General features: G+C 41.2%; 1 protein-coding gene across 1 annotated transcript in view; it reads right to left on the bottom strand.

Annotated features, from left to right (window-relative positions):
• DOCK4 (dedicator of cytokinesis 4) overlaps positions 1–19,657 on the bottom strand; it is a 350,501-nt gene that overhangs the window by 326,295 nt on the left and 4,549 nt on the right. The gene's annotated exons all lie outside the window — the stretch shown is intronic.

The following is a 19,657-nucleotide window of genomic DNA, read 5'->3' as shown; positions in this document are numbered from 1 at the left end:
ATAATTACCAACAGTTACATATAAACACAAAGCACTTCAAGCAAGCATTGCTATAAATTTAGAAACTACGAGAGGGCTGTTTGAAATGATTATAAGGCGTGCCTACTGTGAAATAGTATGCAGTTACTAAAAAGGGTAACGGGAAGCAGGATGACAGTGTTGAAATAGAAAGTAGATATACTTCTCACTTCATGGAGTAAAGAAAAATATTTGGGGCATATATAAGCAATCTCCTGAATAAGAAATCTACAAGATAGCTTGGGCACCAGTACTCACAAGGACACAACATAAGTTGTCAAATGAACCGGAACTTGAGGCGTTGGGCACAGGGCCAAGACCCTCAATTGTCACCTTATAACTAACTTCTGGCCCCTTTGAATTTTAAGCCACCTGCTGCCAACATTTAAGAGTGCATTCTGGAGCCTTGCCACAAACCTTCAAACATAAGCCAAGATACTTGGCCAGGATGATCTTAGACAAATTACCTCAGTTCCTTGTTGTTATTCTTTATTTATTTGAAAGAGAGAGTGATAGATGGAGAGACAGAATTCTTCCATCCACTGGTTCACTCCCCAAATGTTTCCAATGGCAGGTGATGGACCAGATCAAAGCCAGGAGCCTAGAACGCTACCTGGGTCCCTCATGTGGGTGGCAGGGACTCAGGTGTATGAGCCACACTCCACTGTTTTCCCAGGTGTATTAAGAGGGAGCTAAACCAGAAGTGGATCTTCCAGGACTCCAAGTGGCACTCACACAGGATGCCAACATTGCAGGGGGCAGCTTAAACCATGCACCACAAAGACTCCATATTTGGCTTCTAAAGCAAAATGCAAGTCTGAGTACTGCCTATCCCACACAGTCACTATGACACTTGGCAAGGACGTACAACAGTGCCTGGCACACAGTAGTCCTCAATGTACTGCTATGGAGATTCTGGTTGTCTTGTGATTTTTTTCAGATACATGAATTTAAACAATTCTTATGTTATATTTTATAAGTGTTTCTAATTTAAAAAGAAAGTTAGACTTAAAACATATTTGCTTGGAAAAAAATTCACAATAGAATTTTACTGGGAAAAAGTCACAGAATATAATGTATTCAAACTTTTTAAAGCATACTCATGAACAGAACAGGAAATATCTGAAAGGCTCCATTTCAAAACATTAGTACGACAATCTGTTAAGAAATAGTGTGAGAAGGAGGTGAAAAAAATTTTGGTTTGAAATCCTAGATACTTTACCATGTGAACTTTCAATTGAAAGCATACATAACTGCACAGTTTTATCAGAGAGACACAAGTTAGAATACATAGATCACCAAAGCTTCATGTTACTAAGGAAACTGAAAGTCCAGACAATTTTTTTGGTTTTTGGTTTTTGGTTTTTTGGTGTTTTTTTTTAATTCCTTTCACCTCCTGGAGGCACAGAAGAAGCAGGGTAAACAAATGTTAGCTTTGCAACGAATCAACTCTACACAGAAGACCACTGCTGGGTATGTAGACATCTGACTCACGATCAAGGCAGCACACATAAGAACACTGGATATGAAATCTGACAGGAATACAAAATTTCCCTCTGGTGTTGTGCATCTGAGTGGCCACAGAACTGTACAATACCCTGTTCAAAACAATCAAAGGCACTGCTAGGTCCTACCACAGCTGGCTACAACCAACGGAACTCTGGCTGGCTTCCAGATACCACTTGTTCCCTTCGCACAGAACACAAGCCACACCACTGTATACAAACCCCAGCTAGCTTTCCCTGATACTAAGTCTAGATCACTAACATATAGGCCTTTCTCACTACCACCAGCCTTGCAAATCCAAAAGCAGCCTCCCTACAGAGAACAGAGCTTCAAAGAAAGGAAAAATTAACCCAGACCAACCAAGCCCCATCTTCAAAACTCACCAGCCAGTTGCCAATCAAGTACTAAAGCAGAGGGAAGAAAAGTGCAGAAAACTGTGTAACCATTTCTGATTCACAGAAATGCTAACTCTTACAATGCTTCTTAATTGTATTTAGGCATTATCTTCAAAGACACACAATACTGCCCAGGTCTAAGAGGGTCCGTCCTTCCTTCCTCTATGCTGAACTCTACTGGAACCATACTCAAAAGACCCTAATCAGAGATCTTCCTCTGAGGTTATGAACTCTTTCACATTTACTGTTCATCTCTGTGCCCATTACGCTTCATGTTTGGGCCTAACATTTATTTAATAAATGAGTGGATTTCTAAACTTCAAGAGGTCTGAGAACATCCTATTCTCCAACATAGACCAGCATCTAGTACAGGTCCTAGCACTCGGGGAAATAACATTTCTGCAAATATAGCACAGACGTAACTGTAGGAGTGACCACCAATTGGTAAAATAACTTGAGTGCACCTGGCTTTCACACACTCTCCCCTCCACATGCTCTATGGATACTTTCTGTAGAAATTACATTAGCCAATGCTTTGATACTACATTACTGATTAGTCCATTTTCCACTATTACAATGAATAGCTAAGGTTAGGTAAGTATATTAAAAATACATAAATAAAAGGACAGTTATTTAGCTCACATTTCTGGAGATTCACATACCAGCCTGGCTGGAATGAGGAGCTCCTCATGATGGGATCAGAGCAAGCATATGTGCACAAGGAAGAGATCAAACAGCAAGACAGGAAACCAGGGGTTGGGAAGAGGTTCTTTCACAAATTCCATTCTTGCAGGAATTACTTTTAATTCCTTCCAAGGGCAGCTACTCCAGTGACACACCTATTCGCACTTAGTTCCACCTCTCAAAGGTTCCATCTCTTAACATCTCTATATTGGCGGCTAAGCTTCCATGGCATGAACCCTTGAGAGGCTATACCACATCAGCATCACAACAAGTGCCATAGCTGCTATTCCACCCTCAAACAGACGAATGTACAGAGAAATATACTACTATATAAATATATGAAAAATAATTATAACTAATATTAGTATAGTCATAATTAATGTAATTAATTGCAAATAATATGTAATTATTTTGAGATTTAATCATGTATATTCTCCAATTTTTCTTGAGCAAAAAGTATAAAGAACTTTTTATGAGCTGGTTCCAGGCACAATCTTGCCCTCCTCACAGATACTCAGTGCCATGCTGGTCACATCTTCCTGCACAGGGTATCTTTCTCTGGCACATGCCTGGGACTGGTCCCTAGAAGTGTGATCCAGATTCAAGTACTTGAGTGCCCTTTCTGTTTCTTTTCAATCTCAAGGATAACATCTGCATGACTGCATGTATGTGACTTCAAAAAAAAAATTCCACAATAATTATCTGCAGATAAACAAGACAAAGTAGAATTATCCATGCTTATAGAGCAAGAAACAAAAGCTTAGGGATCCAGCATTGTGGAACAGCTATTTAAGCCTGTGATATTGCATTCCACAAGTTTGAGTCCCAGCTGCTCCACTCCCAATCCAGCTCCTACTAATGCACCTGGGAAAACATCCAAAGAGGGACCCCTTCTTGGAACCCTGCAACCCCCATGGAAGACCCAAATGAAGTCCAGGCTTCATTCTATCCAGACCTGGCCACTGTGCCTTTTAGGGAGTGAACCAGTGAGTGATTAGAATATCTCTTTCTCTTCCATCTTCTTTCCCTCTAACTCAACCTTTCAACAACAAATTTTTTTAATCTAAAAAAAAAAAAGGAGAAAGAAAGAAATAACAGCTTAGAACATTCTAACACTTTTTTAAAAAGCATGATAAGGGTTGTAAAAATGATTTAAAAATCCATAGAAATGCAGCAGTGTTGAACTACAGAGCACCCAGCACTGGCAGCCTACAGGCAAACCACTGGTCTGCTTGGAAGTACAGCCTGAATTTTGTTATCTGATGATGGGACCACCCATCAGGATCTGAATTGAGGCACTACTTGGTATGAACATGTATCTTCACAAATTCATGTGTCAGACTGCTCAAAGTTTTACAGGTATAGAAGGTAAGTACACAAAAGAACATATTGAAATAGTCCTTCAAACAGCAGGGCTGGGCGGTCCTGGTCTGTCAGATTTTATCTGAGCACCACCGATTACTTCATTCACTCTGCCTTGACTGTCTCATCATTAAAATAAAAATAACCCTCTTCAGCTACTTCCTAAGAGGCTATGAGGATCAAATAGGACAGTGAGAAAGCATTCGGAATAGTAAAATACTCCGTATAAAGAGAGCAGGGTATTATCATTCTTCTCACAGTAAAGCAAGGACTTAAGCATTCAAGACATATTGTGTCTACCAGACCTGACAACTTCACAAGAGAGTTGCAACGTGGGCCACTGTCAGAAAGCTCTCGAGGGCAAAAATCACTTGAAATGGAAGACACACTCAGTCTAACCACAGCACTGAAACTGCACAATGGCGTTAGCATTAGCTGTCCCTTGTACTGCCACAGATCCATGCCTGAAGACAAGCAGCTCTCTGTTTCATCTATTTTGTTGTCACAACCTGCTCCTTCCCAGCATGAATGCATAAACTGCCTTTTCTAAGTGAAATCAAGTCACTCATAGATCACCTGACAAACTGCCCTTGTGAGCATGAAGGTAACCACACTGCCAATTGCATCTGAGGGGAAGACTACTGCAACTGAATACTGAGGACAGGTGGTACCTCAAGCCTCAGACTTCTGGAAGCACATCTTGCTAAGTCTCAGTCCATGCTCCCTTACCATGAGCCCTGCAACAGAGCTGGGATGGGCTAAGAACCTCATGGGGACATCATCAGGGATTCCCAGATGCTCAAGAGCACAACCCAAAGCACAGGTTTCAAGATCAGACTGTGCGACCACTCGCCTTGCTTCTGTAAGCAATAAATATCCTGTCATCCCACTGGAGTAGCCCGCTCAAAAGAGGTAGCACATACCACAATACATTGTCATTTGCTTATGAACTGTGGTATTTGCTTAGCTCATGATGATAAATAACCCTAGTCTTACACCACCATCATCAACCCAATGCAAGGCAAACAGGCAGTAAAATGTTGCTCAAGGTAACATATAACACGATGGTCACAGCACTGGGTTTAGGAACTGGACAACATATCACAGTTGCTGATTCCTTGGCTCTATGCTCTGGGCCTCAATTCCTCACTTGCAGAATGGTGCAACAATGGTGCACACATCATACAGCTGGCACGAGCCCTGAACAAAAAGAGGCATGTATGAGTGTATTTGGCACTGGTAAGAGTCCATCAATGCGTACCGTTTTTAAGGCACTGCCAACAATAGCCTATATCATCACAAAATCTGTTGGCACTAAGAATTCAAAATCAAATTAACATTACTACTGAGGTAGAAATGTAAATGTAAATATTTTGCCTCTGTACTTAATGAGCCACTATAGAAAGACCTAATGTTTATTAAATATGCCATTTTCCTTTTAGAAACTGCTAGGAACACAAAAGATGTCAGCTCTCTTTCACAGTAACACAAGAAATCTGCAGACTGACAAAATTTTAGGGACACAGAAATTATTTGATGGGCCTGGCATTACGGCACAGCACCTTAAGCCAACACTTGGGATGCCAACCTCCTATGTGAGAGTGCCAGTTCAAGTCCTAGCTACTCTGCTTCTGATCCAGCTTCCTGCTAATAAATCTTGGAAAACTGCAGAAGATAGTGCTTGAGCTCCTGCCAGCCACACAGGAGTCCCAGACATTGTTCCAGCTTCAGGATTCCCATGGTGCAGCCCTAGCTATTGGAGCCATTTGGGAAGTATACCAGCAGATGAAACATTTCTTCATCTCTCTCTCTCTCTCTCTTTCAAATAAATCAGTAAACCTTTAATTACAGAAAAGATATTGCTCTCTTGAAATACACAGAGCATCCAGCCATGATTATCAGAAATAGGTGGTAATGTTAAAAATTAAACACTGTTATGTACATACTTATTTTTATCTGTTTTTATAAGCTAATACTGACTCTTGAGAAAAAAGAAAGAAATGTTTGAAAAGCCAACCATGAGAAAAACTAACATTTGTCAGTTACCCTTTTTCTTTTAAATCCTTCTTAAATTGTGCAATTGCCCAAATAAATTTTGAGTATGTCAAAACACTGAAAAATTATAAAACTCAATACCAAAATAATTCATGTGTTACAACCATAATTACTTCTATAGCTAGAAAATTACTATCCTCACATGGAAATCCTGGCCAACTGCTTAAAACATTTCCCTCCTGAGTTAAAAAAAAAAAAAGGAAAATTCAGTGTTCAATCATTCTGATGTTCCCAGGCCTCAAAACACTCAAAACATTGATAATCTCCCTCAATTTCCTATGGGCAGTGAAGTCTGAATGTGCAACAGCCACACTTGCTTAGCTTGGAGAGGCCCTCTCCTACCCCCATCTCGTTTGCATTTCCACAGCTGGTTCTGTGACATGGAAAAAAGGAAGGAACAGTCTCTTCCTCTGTTTCTGCCCTCCCTGCAAGTCTTTGTCCATTCCAGAGAAGCACAGCCAAGAGAAAGGCAGGCAGAGAGGGACTGGGCAGGGGAGAGGCAGATCTCCCTTGCTGAGGCCACTATTTCTCAGGTGGAAAATAAGAATGTCATGCCATGATGACATTTTGCCTTGTGTCACGATGATTAATAGTCTTAATGTTTTCCAATTAGGGAGCAAACACAATCAGCTGGTGGAATCTGACCAATCTTGCACAGTACAGTCAGTGAGGGCTGTAATTTGGAAGTAGAATGAGATCTAAGATGATTCGTTTTGTTTTGACAGCTAAGTATAATATTATATTTTAAACCCTGAGCTTTTTTTTCTTGCAAGCAAAAAAAAAAAAATCAGCCTTTCAAGAAAATACAAGTTAGTTTCAAAATTGACCCCTTTAACTAGCACATTTCCACTGAACTGGTAGCTCAAAAATAGATGTGTGTATTTAGTTAATTTATTTGAATAGTAGCTCTGATAATGTCTTATTAGAGGTAGAAGGACTTAGGAAATAGAATGCTTTTATGTAACATTTGACAAATGCTTACTAGATTCACAAAATCAAAAGCCTCAATACAATATATAAGCCTGTAAACACAGTAAGTTATCTGACTGAAGGAATCAGTACAGAGATCATCTCTGTTTCACCCGAACACAAAACGTTTCAGATACAGTTTCAATGACGTTAAAGTACGCCAGGAAATCTCTAACTTGCATGGAAGCTCATAAGAAATTTCAAGATAACTTGTAAATCTCCTCAGCCAACTCTCTCACTTGAACCTTGAGGCACAAGATAAACACTTCACCTGAGTTCACAGTTATGATAGGAACCAATACTCCACCCATAGGATCAATTGCTTTTAGGTTTTTATGGATTCATAGTATCAAACAGGTTTTTGTTTCATTTTTTAAGATATGAAAAGCATTATTACATCAGTGATATAAGCTGTACCATGCAATGTGTGTGTTGCAGAAAATGCAGTAATTCCATGGCTATTACTAGCATTTTTGATCACCTCTGCACCAATCTACCTCTCCACCATTAAAAAGTACAAAGATGGTAGTGGAGCATTCCATGGGAGAAGCAAGAGACCAACTTCAAAGATGTAACAGGCACGGTGTTGTGGCACCAAGCTAAGTAGCCTCCTGCAATGTAGGCTTCCCTAGTACAGGTCACAGTCTTGAATGTTCCTGTTCTTGTTAACGCACCTGGAAGGGCAGCAACAGTGACCCAGGTGTGGGCGTCCTGGCTGGAGTTCTGGGCTCCTGGCTTCAGGCTGGCCCACACCTGCAGAACACAGCCATCCTGGAAGTAAAGCAAGGGATGAAGATACTCAATCACTCTCCTCTGTCCTTCTTTCCCTTTCTTCCCATGTCTCTGCCTTTCAAATAAAGGTGATTGAGACAGAATATACTCCAGTGCCATTCCAAGGGAATCCACAAAATCAGTGGGTTTACACTGCACAGATTTTTATTTAATAAACTTTTTAATGAATGCCATTTGACAAAGCTGATAAAAGTAGTATTTCATCCAATTTTATATTCACAAGTCAGACTGTCAAGTCAGAGAAAACAACAATCATGACTCCTGTTGGTCCCTGTCACACCATTTATGAATTAGAAAGAGAAGGTCCTTCCTTCCCAGCAGACAGTGCAAACTCAGCCATCACAAGAACAAGCTGCAATGTCATGGAACATGACAAATCACTCATAATAAAATGTACTAAATGAATGGAGCTGCTGACAAGAAATTTTAATGGGAAGCTATAAATGACAATTGTAGTCTCTTTCTTCAGCATGCCGTATATTTCTCTTTCAGGTTACAGGATACAGTGAAAATGTTGCTTCACACCAATGGCTAATTGGGGTTTTGGTAGCAGTTTTGATCATGCCTTTTGAGAAAAGCTTGCCTTACAATCTCATTATTCTTATTAAAAAAGAAGAAGAAAAACAGTGGGAGGAAGTTTTTTGAGTAAAAGCTGAATCATTAAAATGTTACAGATGCCTCAAGTTTGCAGGAGGCACTAACACCACCACCTGAGAGAGGATCAGCCTGAAGAGCCTTTACAATTGACCATGTGAGCATGTGACAAACAGATGTGCCCACGCATCGTCTGGCATTTAAATGGGATCCAGAAGTCAGATGATGTTGTGCAGACTTCACTTGTAAAAGGTTCCCTTAAAAAATTTAGACCTACACAGTGACTCAAGTAAGATTTAATAGCGTTACTAAATCATGAAATCCATATATAATTGTTTCATAATATACATTTTCCATGAAATTTTTGAAGCCATCTCAGATTATGTAGCAAATATTACACAAAAGGGCAGACAACACAAGGCAGGAAAAACAGGCCCTCCGGATGTTCACGGTTAGTGACAGTTTCCTCATGAACACCACTCATAACTTCTGTGATTTTATTTCCTATCTGAATATTTTCATTGACAATTTCACATGATCACAGGACAGACATAAGTTTCATATTGTGTGTAGCTAATTTCATGTGCTTTAGACAAACTCCATTATTTCCATGACAAATATTTGTATGCCTCTAGGTCAACACCAAGGGAGACTGGAAGCAGCCCTTGTCACAGTCAGGCTATTCTCAGCTGCTGAAAGCTGGCACGTAAGCTTAGTGGAGAGCCAGGACATGTATTCGGAACTTAAAGCTCCCTCAGCAGAGGTATCCATTTTTTCCATGGATCCAATCCTCGCTGAGCCCAATGCAGATGAGTTTGTGTTACCCTCTCGAAAATCCAAAGCTGAACAAAACAACACCTCCAGTTTCAAGGGTTGTGGCAAAGGCAGGCAGTTTCAAAAGAGCCGTAGCAAGGGCCCCAAGGGAGGTGGCTGTAAGGTCCAGATGGGAAGAGAGACCACTCATGGCAAACGGAAGTCACAGCCAAATAAGGAGGTGTGGATGGAAAGAATACTACAGATGCACAGAGCAAATCATAGGTCTCTTACTGCAGAGGTGGGAGACGGGCAGGAACACAGCCAGGGGCCATGTGAGAAATGCCTGGTCTGACTTTGGAATCTGTCCTGACAGCAAAGGATATAGGTAAGGTATGGTTTGTGTTTTCTTCCCTGTAAATCACTTGAACAAATGAAAAGTCCCTCACAGCTTTGATCTTAAGTCAAAAATATGAGCATGTAGTACACAGAGAAGAGAGTTGCATGGGAACAAGTTAGGGAGATAAGAGGTGCTGATGCAACGCATTAAGGAGTGCACTGGCTGCTTAACCTGGCACGAGGAAACATTCCCAAGCATTCGCAGGGCTGCAGGGAAAGCCCCAGCCGTGAGTGGTGCACAGGTTCCCAACACCACCTCAGAACTCCAAGTTCCATAATTCTGCCAATCAACGCAGACCCGCTTTCCTGGCACAGCTCCTCCCTCCAGCCACCGATGGCACCGCAGACTTGGACAGCACTCCAGACTTCCTCAATATCCCCAGACAACCATTTCAGCCCATCATCACAGGAAAATGGCCATGTTTACTTCCTACTGGTTGCTCAGCACTGTTTGACACTTGGCTCATTCTATTTTCCCCCACCTTGCTGGCACCCATCCCATGTCCCAACCCCTTCATAGCCTCTGCAGCCCCACTGTGCACCATACCAGTTCCCAACTGCACATACACTTAGCTAGCACACTGAGTCCCATAGTTAGTACACTGATTCTCAGCATAACTACAAAAGTTGAACATGAGAGCAAAAAGCTGGAGACAACATTTCATGTAACACTGATATTAACACCAGCATGTGATTTGAAAAGTAAAGTGTAAGAACCAGTTTCTTCACCACTCTCCACAGACAGCCAAACGGAAGGGGTATCAAAATAGTCTTGAAGCTCAAGATTCAGAAAGCCACATTCAAGGGACTACTGCCAGCTGGCTTCCCTTGAAATAAATACCTGGTTTTGTCTAAGTCTGTTGAATGGTTGAAGAATACTCGCACAGGGCCAATTACACAGGCCTATCTATTCATCCTAACTCTCTGCCTGCCCATTGCCAGCTTTCTACAATGTAAAAACATTCTAAGCACACACACACAAATGAATAGAGACAACCACAGAACAGGAGGTACAATGTACAAAATACACATCTGACAAGGGGTCAATGATCAGAACATATAAGTGAAACAATACCAAAAAAAACTTAAAAATAGGCAGTAGAGGGCCTGGCACCATGGCCTAGTGGCTAAAGTCCTCGCCTTGAACGCGCTGAGATCCCATATGGGCACCGGTTCTAATCCCGGCAGCTTCACTTCCCTTCCAGCTCCCTGCTTGTGGCCTGGGAAAGCAGTCGAGGACGACCCAAAGCCTTGGGACCCTGCACCTGTGTGGGACACCCAGAAGAGGTTCCTGGTTCCCAGCTTTGGATCAGCGCAGCACCGGCCATTGCAGTCAATTGGGGAGTGAATCATTGGATGGAAGATCTTCCTCTCTATCTCTCCTCCTCTCTGTAAATCTGATTTTCCAATAAATAAATAAATCTTAAAAAAAAAATAGGCAGCAGATAGAAGCAGACATTTCTCAAAGGAAGACATACAAATGGCCAAGAGATACGTGAATGATTAACATTACAGGAAATCGTCAGGAAAATGCAAATGAAAACCTCACTCACACCTCTCTCCAGTAAAAATGACTCTAATCAAACTAAACTAAACTAAACCCCTGAATGCTCTTGGTGAGAATATAAACCAGGGCAGCTCTTATTAAAAGCCATATGAAGATTTCTTAAAAACCTAAAAGTAGAACTGCCATATCATCCATCAATCCCACTACTGGGCATATATCCAAGAAAAATAAAATCATTCTTTCAAACAGGCACCTGTATACCCATGTTCACTGTTAGCACTATTCACAATAGCCAAGAAATGTAGAAAACCTATGTGTCCGTCAAAATGATGAGTAAACAAAATATGGCACGTGCATGCGTGTGTGGAATACTACTCAGCCATAAAAGATAAACCATTATCATTTACAATAATGTGAATGTAACCTGTCATCATTGAGACAAGCCAAACAAAAAGTAAGATCTCATCCATACACAGAACTTTAAAACACTGATGTCCTAGAAGTTGAAAGTATGATAGAGCTATATCAGAGGCTACAAAAGAAAGGCGAGTGGGAAGGGTTATTCAACAGGTATCAAGTTAGAGTTAGTAAGAGACTCTTCTATTGCACAGTAGGGTGAATATAGATAATGATAATGTATGTTTCTCTAAAAGCTAGATGATAGAATTTTAATGCTTTGTATAATGAAAAATATAAGATGGATATGTTTACACTGGACATCACAATTTATGCAAATATTAAAACATCGTATGGGACCTCAAAATATATAAATTATTCTTAAATTCATTTGAGAGAAAGAGAGAGGCAGGGGAACAGCCAGAGAAAGAGATCCCATTCAGCAACCCACCCCTTCAATGCTCACAACATCCCACAAAGACCAGGGCTGGCCCAGGCCTGAAGTCAGAACCCAAGAACACAACCCAAGTCCACTAAATGGGTGGTAGGAAACCCGCCCCCCTTGCAAAAAAAAAAAAAGAAAAAGTTACTTGAACCATCACTGTTGCTTCCCAGGGTCTGCAATAACAGGAAACTGCCATCAGGAACACAGCATCAAAGCCAGGCACTTTGATATGAGACATGGGTGTCTTAATCAGTGCTTTCATCACTAGGCCAAATGTCTATTTCAATGTTTTGAATTTTTATACATCAATTGAAAATCTGCAAAGATGAAAAAGCTGAGTATTTCTCACTGCAAAAATCTCTTGAAAAATAATCAATAAATCATTCTACTACTGGATTGTCTTAGAAACTAGACCAAAAAAAAAAAAAAAAAAAAGACATACTCAAACCACTCCCCGAGACACCTGACCTGGTTCAGGTGAAAGGCATGAGTGAGGCAAAGGCTGGGGAGGGGGTGGGGAGCAGAAAAGGCGTAAAGGAAAGAGACAGAAATTGCCCAGCAGGAAAAGGAAGACGCTCTTCCAGCTATTTAAAGTATGCTTTCCCAAGGTGTTTACTGGACAATGGCACAGCTGGTGACTCACTCATATGAGGTGTGTCTTAAAATGCAACTTCTATTCTTTGACACAAGTTCTGCGTTTTCCAGGATATGACACAGCTCCTTCTCAGAACCATTTCCTTGGGCACGTAAATGAACAGCAGCACCATCTAAAGTCCTTACTTTCATTCTTAAGCTGAAGGCGGAAGTATCTTTCCTGATAATCACAGGGATTTTTTGATGAGAGAAATGTATGCACTGCCTTAATAAGTGAATCATTTTCTAAATGTGAATAATGCCTATCTTGAGGAAATGTATAAACTCAACAAGAATAAAATCTGAAACATGTCCAGCTCCTTCACTGTCCGGATTCCTAACTCTGCACCTGTTGGGATGCTCATCAAGTTAGCACAATGTTTTAAACTCTTTTATCATAACCCTATCCCTTAGTTATCACCCATGGCAGTTTCTCCGTTAATGTGTTATGAAATATGCCTTTCCACCTGTCGCTAAGGGAAAAAAAGACAGCAAACAAACTGTCAGTGGAAAGGACTAGTTAACTTTCAGGAAACATGCACTTAAGGATATAGACAAGGGGAAAAGACATTTTCCCCAAATATTGCCTAGATTCTCTTCAGGCACCTAACACTGAAGCACCAAACCTTTCCAAAACAAGCTATACTTAAAGTAATGCCACCAATCAAGACCTATCCAACTGTTTTAAATGCTAAGATCATAAAAACCTGGGGGTGACAATTTTAGTTAAGTATTTTAGCAGAGCGAAATGAAGCATTTGAACATCCTATTTCTGTTGGTGGTTTTCAAAGCACCCAGAGTGATCTAATGGAAGCCAACTTGGTAAAAATGTCATTATTCAAATCAATAAATGCCTTAAGTTATTGGGAAACAATCCTCACCAAAGTCTCACTTAATTGACGGATTCCAGCAGTGGGCCAGGGCAGTGGGATTTCAGGCCACAGGGAGGACCCCCATCAATTACATGTGCTACACTGATTCCATTTCTATTTTCTTTGCCCTCCTTCCTACTGTGCTTAAAATTCCTCTCACCTACTGTTAGTCTGCTTGGGTTGCCATAACAAAATACCATAAGTTGGGGGTGGCCTGAACAATAGAAAATTATTTTCTCCCAGATCTGTAAGATGCAAGTCCCAAACCAAGACCCAGCAGAGAAGCAAGGTCCTGGGAAGGGCTCCCTTCCTGACTTGAAGACTGCAGCCACCCGGCTGCGTCCTCACAGCACTTCAAATACATAGACAGCATGCAAGCTCTCTGGCGTCCTCACAGACCATAGTCTTGCAGGATGAGAACACTACCCTTATGGCCTCATTTAATCTTAATTATTTCCTTACTCCAATTATAACCACACAGGGGGTCTGGGCTTCAATGTATATAGCCCATTATATGCATGAAAAAATCACTATTCCCCTAACTGATAAATAAAACCCCTTCAAGTTGTTGAGTATGTTGAAAGCATTCGCCTGCATTCATTATCCCAGGGCCCACAGTCTCAAAGCAGAGTTTATGGAATAATGGAAAGTGAGCAGAGACACCAACATCAGTCTTCTAAGGGAGCAGTTCATGGAGAAAACAGCATTTTTATCTTGGTTGAATGTGTTTGAAGTTCTTTTTCAAAGAAGGATTAGGGCTCTTTTTCAAAGACTTATCGCCCAAGGCCATCTGAATGCACAGCTTCACTGTGGGTAGTGGGGACTGAACAGGGCAGTGACACCACAAATAATCAAACTGGCATAGCAAGGACAGCCACTTACAAACTTTGGAACAGGAGACTTCCTGGACATAAAAGATAATTAAATTCAGACTATTCTCTCATCTCAAGGGGAAACTCAATATAGGAAACACTGCTCAGCTTACAAAAGAGTTAATAGAATTTTTCTAAAAAATAGAATAATAAGAATAATTAAAAAGCCACCTCCTCAATTGTAACCCTTGATTACTCCACAACACATAATTTGTTTCCTAAATGAGTCATAACTCACAAGCATCTTCCCATTTTTAAATTCATTACAATAACTTCATAGCCTCTTTCAACTTGAGACCAGGAACATAAAATTTAGTTTCCTGAAACAATTTCTACAAACTACTGATGGGAGTAATAGGAAATGCTGAAAACAATTAATACACACACAGTTCTAAAACAAACATGCAAGCTTTGCTAGGAATCCTATTCTATTCAGAGTGCTTTGCTCCAGTCTTGCAGAGAAGAGAAAGGTTTCATTTCTCCTTCTTTAGAGAGCTGCCTATACATGTGTTGAGGTTTCCCCCTCCGTTGGGAGCCTGGCTAACCCCTGAGCCTCTCGGCAGACAGCCTTTACACACTGCTGAACCAACCACAGCTACCTCAAGAGAACAGCGCATGTGTGCTTGCCTCTCTCCCAGGGGGGTAGCACTTACTCAGGACCTCCAGTGGGGCTATGTTCAATGGCCTCACACATATGCATGCTCATATTCCCAAACCTGCCGGCCTCTCATTACCAAAGAGACAGAATTTGTTCATCTCTGAGGAACCAGAAGAGACATGGGACAAAATCTGTACATTTCTGCTTAAAAACTTCAGGGAAGTAATTCTAGGCCACTGATCAATTAATACCCTACTAAACTGAACAATAAACTGCATGGTTTACAAAAACTGTTCACCACAGAGAAACATGATTAATCAAAACCACTGAGAAAACTTTCAAATTTCCTATCCAGAAGGGCTCCTGCCAACCACCCTCCCACCAACCTCCTCTCTGGAACATTCACAGGGAACATGAATAGGCGTGCAGAACAAATACACATGATTGATAATTTCCAAAAACCTCCCATATAAATGTCATGCTCTCCCTTCTTCCTGGCCAGTTGGGAACAGCCATGCTTTAGTCAATTACTAAGTGACAGATGCCTGTTTCCAGATTTAGCAACTTTCCCTCTTCCATGGGGATGCAAATGAGATGACTGGAGCAGCTCTGCAATAGCAGGGACAATGCTCAGAGTGGCTTCAACCCCTCTTGCAGCTCTTTGTTCAAGGTCTGGGCCGTGGAAGTCATCCTGGCCCATGAAGCACAGTTCAGGGGTACCTCAGGTGAGTCCACCTCTTTGCACGCTGCTGCAACATCCTGGAAGGCCTGTCCCTACAGTGCTTTAAAGGACACCAGGAAAACACTTTTCTTTTGAAGAGTAAGGACCACCTCTCCAAGATGGCATGCCTGTGCTAACTCTTGTCCATCCACTCACTTGCCTGGCATAGCTCTTCAGGGATGTGAAAAAGATGAGGTGGAAAGGGAAACAGCACAGATGCCTCAGGCATTAAAGGACTCTCCCCAGGTTGAAGGTTGAGACACACTAAGACAATGAAAGACAGTGGGCAAGGCCTAGTGGGTGGCCCAACCATCTTTCCAAACATTCAGGCCATCCCACTTAATAAGCGAAAGCAGAGAAAAGCCACCAGCTTAATTGTGGATGACAAATAAAAATTGGATATATTGGAAATATAGAATGTGATGCTTTGATAAGCATATACATTGCAAAATGTTTACCAGAATCACACCAAGGAACGTATCATCCATCACACAACATGGTAAGCTTTCCTCTCCATGGTGATAACACAAAAGGTGCAGTCTTTTCGCAAATTTGAAGTACATAATACATGGCTATTAAATATCACTACCACACTGATTTTCTTAATCCAGTTCCTCCTGCCTTGGCAAAGTTCCTCCAAACTCTGCAGATAGGCTCCCTGTCAGACTTAACGTTTACTGGCATTAGTGTTTACCTCTTTATGTGCATTTGTTGATTTTTTTCAGTGGTTAGTTCTGAGACTCTACATTAAAGTAAGGGAGCCTAATGCCAGTGTAAGCTGGATTTCCTGATTTTAATAGTATAATCTCGAGAATTATAAATTTGGGCCAGGTGTTGTTAGGCTGACTCCCGGCTTGCCCACATCCAACATAAGAGTAACTGGATTCATGTGCTACCTCCCCTTCAGCTTCCTCTAATGCACACCCTGACAGGCAGTAGATGATGGCGTACGTGCTTGGGTCCCTGCCACCTCTGTGGGGGACACAGATGCATTTCCTGGCTTCTGGCTTTGGCTTCACACAGCCCTGTGTGTTGCAAGCATCTGAGGAATGAAACAGTGGACGGAAGACCTCTGGATTACTCTCTCTTGCTTAGTCTCTTTCCTCATGGTTCTGCCTTTGAAGTTAAATATATATATTATATACATGTATAATATATATACATATATTGTGTATGTATAATGGATTTGGTGTTGTGGTTCCTGAGAGGTATCATATATTTGTCACAAAGAAGAGCCAAAAGTAAGGGCTTCAGCATCTTCCCATTTGGGGGAATGTGTATATACTTATATGCTATTTGAGGGATTATAAACCTTGTCTTTTAACATTATGTATACATTCTGTTTAACATTCTTTCGGAGAAATCTCATAAACGTGCATGTTCTGGTATGAAATATTTGGAGAAAACTGTCCCAGAAACAGAAATAACTTATATCTTAGCCAGCCAATACTCAATTGGGGAGCAAAGAAAGGTCATAAACTTTATTTGAATACTAACCCTGCTTGGAGAACTAATATTTCTTAGAGTCCTCTGCACTCCTAGTAATAAAAGGCTTCAAAACAACTGCTCTTTAGAAATTTCAGTTACTTTATATCTTAGGATAGACAGGCTGACTACACAATTAACCACAAAGGCTCATCAAGATCCAATGATGCAGGCATCAGAGACAAACCAAATAATTCAAATCACACACTTTGATCCAAACATCTCTGTTTTGGCTCCAGATCCACGCCCTACTAAATATCAACATCTGGATGTTTTGCAGGCAGCTCAGAATCAAGATGGCCAAATAAAACAGTTCATCTTATACCTTAAACCTATCTTGCTTAGAAGAAAAAAAAAAGTCTCTTGTTCCATGGGGCCTATATTAATTCAGCTTTCCAAGCCAGAAACCAGGAAGATAGCTGCTTGGTTTAAATGATTATGTTCTCCACAAAACTCATACATTTAAAATAATATATTTTTTTTAAAGAAGAAGGCAGCAATGACATAGAACAGGCCTTTACTTTCTCTCCATCTTTTCCCCAATTCCACTTGAGGACACAGTCCTTACGGGGAACTGAATTACTGGTATCTTGATCCTGGACAGTCTAGCCTCTGTGTGAAGGTTATAATATTCTATGTATGGAGCATCTGGCTTTCTCTAGCTCCTGACTGATCCATGTTATTCCCACACACTAAATGACACATCTTGCAGATCCATCCACATTTCACCAGGCCAAGGACTGTTAACCTGGATTAGGGACAGACCTCTGAACCTTGCTACCACAACAGCTTCTCTTTACTCATTCTCAGGCCACAGTTTTCCTTCACCAGTAACCAAAGGTGTCCAGTTTCGCATCGCTCAGATGCCTAAAAAGGATATTTTAACAAAACTGCTCATCTCAACATGCTAACAAAAGGGTTATACATATTCACTCCATCATCTCTATAGGTTTACACACTTTAGGTAGTTTCAATCACAGTCTACATCTACTTTATTTGGTCACTGAGTATTAGATACCTGGGACATATTATTTAAAATAGTGTTATTTAGCACCCGGTGCGATCGCTCAGTTGTTAAAGCCTCTCCTAGCAAGTGCCAGGATCCCATATGGGCACCAGTTCAGCTATTAACTGCTCAGCTTGCCATCCAGTTCCCTGCTTGTGGCCTGGAAAAGCAGTAGAGAATGGCTCAAAGTCTTGGAACCCTGCACCCATGTAGGAGACCTGGAGGAAGCTTCTGGCTTCAGATCAGCTGAGCTCCAGCCATTGCAGCCACTTGGGGAGTGAATCAGAGGTTGAAAGATACTTCTGTCTCTCCTTCTCTCTGTAAAAGTGTTTTTCCAATAAAACTGTTTTAAGTTCTTAGAAAATGGAACTGAAAGATAATACACACTTTACATAAACACTTTGAAGTATTCTATACAAGGGTACAGATTTAAATATATTTCTTACTAGGGATGATAGTGAATTAAGACCAAAGCCTGTTGTCTGCCAGTCAATCTCTGTATCACTGATTCCTCAACTCTTAAGTGGAAACTATCAGTCCACTTCAAGTGGTAAAGGCAAATAAAAGAATGTTGTAACACTTTCCAACTATAAAATATTAACAATTACAATTTATAGTATTTGGTTGCATTTCCTTAGAGTTTGCTAAGCACTTATGATATGATGTAGCTGGTTATTTAAATTTCAGGTAAGGTGGAACTCATACCCCTACAAGATGATGCTTTTAAACTGTTGATTTGACAGACCCACTTTTCCCAGAATGCACCTGTGGCATCCAGGACCACAGCACATGCTCACACCCCATCCTGTCTGTATCCGGTTGGTGTACTGTTCCCTTCCTTAGAAAAACAGGTAGAGGGTGGGAGAAAGCGAGCTCTGTCACAGACCTCACTTAGAGGCCTGCACTCTTTCCATCTTGGTCTTCTCTCCATCCCCTAATGCACCATTCTGATTCTTGGACCTATCTAAGTTGGTTATTTCTCATCTTGGGCCAGACCAAACTCAGGTATGAATGTACATTTATTCCCTCCATGTCAACTAAACTCTATTCCCACCTGCACATGTTAACAGCCTCTGTTTAGTACCTCTACATCCATGGAAGGAAAAGAATCTGAATTCAATAACTGACATATTCATTGCCCACTTCACTTAGATCTACCGTGTGAAAGATAATTCTGAAAATGCCATGTCCTTTATTAAACAGCTAGAAACAGGGAAACCCATGTTTCTTCCAATGTTAGAATTTTCTTTGTGATACTAGCCATAATACCCCTGGGGCCGAAAAAACAGACCAGCAAGGAAGGACAGCATTTGTGTAGGAAAGTCATCACTTCCGAGAGTGAGTGAAAGAGGGACATGTGGTCTAAGGCTATCCCCAGGGGAGGCTGGATCAACAGCATCAACCGCCTTCCTGCCATCTGCACGGCCCACCCATGGCACTGCACTTGCAGGAATAAATCCTTCCTCTTGTTTTTCCACTTCAAAAGTTAAGCCCAAAGGCACACGCCCATTGAACTCCCTCTCATAGTTCTAAGAGACAGGTTATTCAAAACATTATGAAGCGCCCAGCTGCGGAGTCTAGAGGCTGAAGTCCTC

The sequence above is a fragment of the Ochotona curzoniae genome, unplaced genomic scaffold, assembly GCF_017591425.1.
Source record: "Ochotona curzoniae isolate NIBS_2020 unplaced genomic scaffold, NIBS_Ocur_1.0 scaffold_2476, whole genome shotgun sequence".
Lineage (NCBI taxonomy): Eukaryota > Metazoa > Chordata > Mammalia > Lagomorpha > Ochotonidae > Ochotona > Ochotona curzoniae.
This window is presented reverse-complemented; position numbering and strand designations above follow the sequence as displayed.